We start from the raw sequence: 5,000 nt of genomic DNA on the forward strand, positions 1-5,000 counted from the left end.
GTGTACATAACTGATTAGAAAAAAGAAAACTATGACGAAACAGTTATTTCAACAAAAATATATCAAAGGGAATTGTGTGAATGTCAATTTATGTTTTTTCACTGTAAATTATACAATGACTTGTTCGTTAAATTTAACAGTATTTTACAGTAAAATTACATTAAATGTACCATTAGATCTATCACAGTTGTTTACTGTATATAGTACGTAAACATTCTGTTAACCAATTAACAGTTTATCACTGTAGCATTTTTACAATCTTTTACTGTTAAAATCACGATCATTTTTTACAGTGCAGATTCCCATACAGTGCGTTTACAGGACTAGTTTATGGTCATTCACTCGCCCTCATGTCAATCAAACATGCAGGACTTCTGTGAAACACAAAAGGAGATGTTTAGCAGAATGTCAAAGCTTTTGGTTTAAATACAATGAACGAGTGGCTGTCTAGCGCCGGAAAAGCATAATAAAACTAGTCCATATGATTAATATTTGGGTGAAACCAAAATTATCTCGCCTGCAAACAACACAAATCTTTAATATGTCAAAAATATGCCTTTAATATGTCCCATTAGTTAATTAATTAACTAACAATGAGCAATATACAATCAAACCAAAAATTAATCAAATAATTTGTGATGTTTTTTTACTAGTGTGTGCAGGACACTATAGTTCATTTCTGTAAGTGAGGAGAGCAAACTAAAGTGAACTGTGACATATTATAACCAAATATTCTTCATACAGTGACTACCAGTAACATTTGGGAGCAAAAATGATTCAGACACACTTTGCTGAAGTGTTTCTTCTTTAATTGCTAATGCTCTTTTTACACACAGACTGAACAAAATGAAGCATTGCTTGGTCACTGGTTGAGCTAAACTGGTATTATCTAATTGTGTAGTTCAATTTAACAGCTGACAGATATTCAACATAATTCATCTGTGAGACAGTCTAACAGAAGGACAGACAAAACCAGTCAAATATCAGCTGATCTGATAACTCTGAGTTCTGGTCATATTTTATTACCATTTTCTAAACTATAAAAAATAAACTGTGATAATGTGAGAAATGTTGAGATGTGAGATGTGTCTGAATATATTTTGGGTTGTAATTGTTACAGTTTTTGTTCATCTTCACTAATGTTAAGAAATGCAACCTTATTGTAAAATGATACAGGTTTTCAGAAGACTTGTATTTATGAACATTATTTTCTGAATCAGACTGATTGGTGTCGTCTTTTAATAGTGGATCTAGTAGTGTCACACACACACACACACACACACACACACACACACACTAAGGTTTATAGTTGGGCTGTTAATGGAACACTGGATCGACCAATCAGAAGACAGGACTGGAACATTCCATTTCATGTTTGTTGCTATTGAGAGAGAGAGAGAGAGAGAGAGAGAGAGAGAGAGATGAGGGGAGAGAGAGAGAGAGAGAGAGAGAGAGAGAGAGAGAGAGAGAGAGAGAGAGAGAGAGAGATAAGGGGAGAGAGAGAGAGAGAGAGAGAGAGAGAGAGAGAGAGAGAGAGAGAGAGAGAGAGAGAGAGAGAGAGAGAGAGAGAGAGAGAGAGAGAGAGAGAGAGAGAGAGAGAGAGAGAGATGGGCTGATAAACCGATCTGTGATTGTCAGTCTCAGCAGTCTGAGTCTCAGTGCTGATGTCAGCACATGGATTACACACACACACAGAAAAGACCCTCTTATCGCTCGCGTCTCACGTACACACACTCCGAGCGGCTGTCAGGGTCTGAGAAACGCCAGACAAACTCCCCACTCACACAAACACATCAACTATAGCGGGGCAATGTGAGAAATACGTCTGAATGCTTTATTTGGGGGGCTGAACAATATTAACAAAAAAACTGACATTAGTATATTTTGTTTTTCTGCAATATATATTGCAATATTAAAAGAAATACAGGAATTTTCAGATGACGACTTGAATAGCTCTATGGCTTGAAAAGAATGAATCATTCCAGAACAATCTGGGTGATTTTATTGGGGAGTTTGTCTGTATTGAAGAGTAAAAAAAATTATAATTTGCAAAATAATAATTCAATTAGTGAACAAACTCCATCGCACACCTGCAGGTGATAGGTGCGTAGGGTAACAAGACCAAATAGGTCGATCGTCTCAGCAGATCAGGAACTCCCGCACACTATCGTTACTTGCAATTAAAATTAATTTTGTTCACGTTGTTAATAAAATTCATTTTAATTGCAAGTAACAATAGTGTGCGGGAGTTCCTGAAAAGAATAATTCAAAAAAGCAGATTTTTTTTCCCCAATATCCTTTCAGGAATGAAGCATTTAGGAAAAGCTTCACTGTAATAAATGCTTTTTGAAGCTGTAAACAAATATTATTGGTGTTTTACAAGAAAATACTATTTCAATGTTTCTACTTCAAATGTTTCTTTGTAACTATTTGTGAAATTTACTAGCATAAAAGTATTTTAATTTACAAATCTACAAAAAGTGTTTTTGACCAGTTCAGTATGACTATAAATAATAATGATATTGTGATATATATATATATATATATATACACTCACCTAAAGGATTATTAGGAACACCATACTAATACTGTGTTTGACCCCCTTTCGCCTTCAGAACTGCCTTAATTCTACGTGGCATTGATTCAACAAGGTGCTGAAAGCATTCTTTAGAAATGTTGGCCCATATTGATAGGATAGCATCTTGCAGTTGATGGAGATTAGTGGGATGCACATCCAGGGCACGAAGCTCCCGTTCCACCACATCCCAAAGATGCTCTATTGGGTTGAGATCTGGTGACTGTGGGGGCCATTTTAGTACAGTGAACTCATTGTCATGTTCAAGAAACCAGTTTGAAATGATTCGAGCTTTGTGACATGGTGCATTATCCTGCTGGAAGTAGCCATCAGAGGATGGGTACATGGTGGTCATAAAGGGATGGACATGGTCAGAAACAATTCTCAGGTAGGCCGTGGCATTTAACCGATGCCCAATTGGCACTAAGGGGCCTAAAGTGTGCCAAGAAAACATCCCCCACACCATTACACCACCACCAGCAGCCTGCACAGTGGTAACAAGGCATGATGGATCCATGTTCTCATTCTGTTTACGCCAAACTCTGACTCTACCATCTGAATGTCTCAACAGAAATCGAGACTCATCAGACCAGGCAACATTTTTCCAGTCTTCAACTGTCCAATTTTGGTGAGCTTGTGCAAACTGTAGCCTCTTTTTCCTATTTGTAGAGGAGATGAGTGGTACCCGGTGGGGTCTTCTGCGGTTGTAGCCCATCCGCCTCAAGGTTGTGCGTGTTGTGGCTTCACAAATGCTTTGCTGCATACCTCGGTTGTAACGAGTGGTTATTTCAGTCAAAGTTGCTCTTCTATCAGCTTGAATCAGTCGGCCCATTCTCCTCTGACCTCTAGCATCAACAAGGCATTTTCGCCCACAGGACTGCCGCATACTGGATGTTTTTCCCTTTTCACACCATTCTTTGTAAACCCTAGAAATGATTGTGCGTGAAAATCCCAGTAACTGAGCAGATTGTGAAATACTCAGACCGGCCCGTCTGGCACCAACAACCATGCCACGCTCAAAATTGCTTAAATCACCTTTCTTTCCCATTCTGACATTCAGTTTGGAGTTCAGGAGATTGTCTTGACCAGGACCACACCCCTAAATGCATTGAAGCAACTGCCATGTGATTGGTTGATTAGATAATTGCATTAATGAGAAATTGAACAGGTGTTCCTAATAATCCTTTAGGTGAGTGTATATATAAATAGCAATAACACCATTGCACTCTAAAATAGAAATTATTTTTATAATAAAATAAAATAAAAATTATTTCGTATTTTACTATAAAATTACAATACTAATACATATGCCTTGATTTATTTATTTTCACACAGTAACACAGAAATTTTATTTTGAGAAGTTGCCGGTAAATAAAAATATGCGTTGCTGGTTCCAGAGTGAAGCTCGAAACTTTCGTTGCTTCCGAAATCACACTAAGTACTATTTTTGAATTTGACACACACATCTGCAACATAATCAGATCTCATCATACGCAAATAGACACGGTCAGTTTATGGGCAAATCTCACGAAAATGGTCATGTTAGACTTTTACATTAAGAAAACATTGCCTGTTTTTTTTTTTTTTTTTTATCTTGCATGCATGGACTCTGCGAGGGCACGTTTAAAGCCCTTTCCAGACACTATGACTCGCTCACTCTTATCGACGTGATGTTCTAGTTTAAAAAAAAAGATTTTAAATCCAAGAAAAAGACAGACAAATGCAAGTAACGTCTCACACATTTTATGGTGTGCAAACATTAAGCAGACATATACAGAGACCTCATATACATTAGCAACAATTACCTTCCACAGTCCGTTGAGTGATACAATAGTGCCCACTCTCAGCCACACCCACAAATGTGCCAGAGGGGTGGTGCTAAACGCAAGCCACACCCATAAATGTATCAAAGAGGTGGGGCTGAATGCAAGCCACACCCATAAATGTATCAGAGAGGCGGGGCTAAACTCAAGCCACACCCACAAATGTATCCGAGAGGTGGGGCTAAATGCAAGCCACACCCTCAAATGTATCAGAGGGGTGGGGCTAAACGCAAGCCGCACCCTCAAATGTATCCTAGGGGTGGGGCTAAACACAAGCCACACCCTCAAATGTATCCTGGGGTGGGGCTAAAAGCAAACCGCACCCTCAAATGTATCCAAGGGGTGGGGCTAAACACAAGCCGCACCCTCAAATGTATCCTGGGGTGGGGCTAAAAGCAAACCGCATCCTCAAATGTATCCTAGGGGTGGGGCTAAACGCAAGCCGCACACTCAAATATATCCTAGGGGTGGGGCTAAATGCAAGCCACACCCACAAGTCATCCATGAAGTGCGTCGTCCCCTCCACTCACTATCTGAAACCAAGTGCACTTGTTGGGCACCTTGACAGACTCCAGCGTTGAGCGTTGGGGACATGAGTGTTT

At 39.1% G+C, this 5,000-nt stretch overlaps 1 protein-coding gene across 5 annotated transcripts in view; it reads right to left on the bottom strand.

Moving 5' to 3' along the window:
- Nucleotides 1-4,302: 4,302 nt before the first annotated feature.
- atg16l1 (ATG16 autophagy related 16-like 1) overlaps nt 4,303-5,000 on the bottom strand; it is a 24,718-nt gene continuing 24,020 nt past the window's right edge. For all 5 annotated transcript variants that reach the window (XM_084418479.1, XM_084418478.1, XM_084418482.1 and 2 more), the window contains one exon: nt 4,303-5,000. This exon is cut by the window's right edge and continues 1,681 nt beyond it. The gene's annotated coding sequence lies outside the window, so the exon portion shown is untranslated.

Source organism: Rutilus rutilus (genome assembly GCF_951802725.1).
Source record: "Rutilus rutilus genome assembly, chromosome: 9".
Lineage (NCBI taxonomy): Eukaryota > Metazoa > Chordata > Actinopteri > Cypriniformes > Leuciscidae > Rutilus > Rutilus rutilus.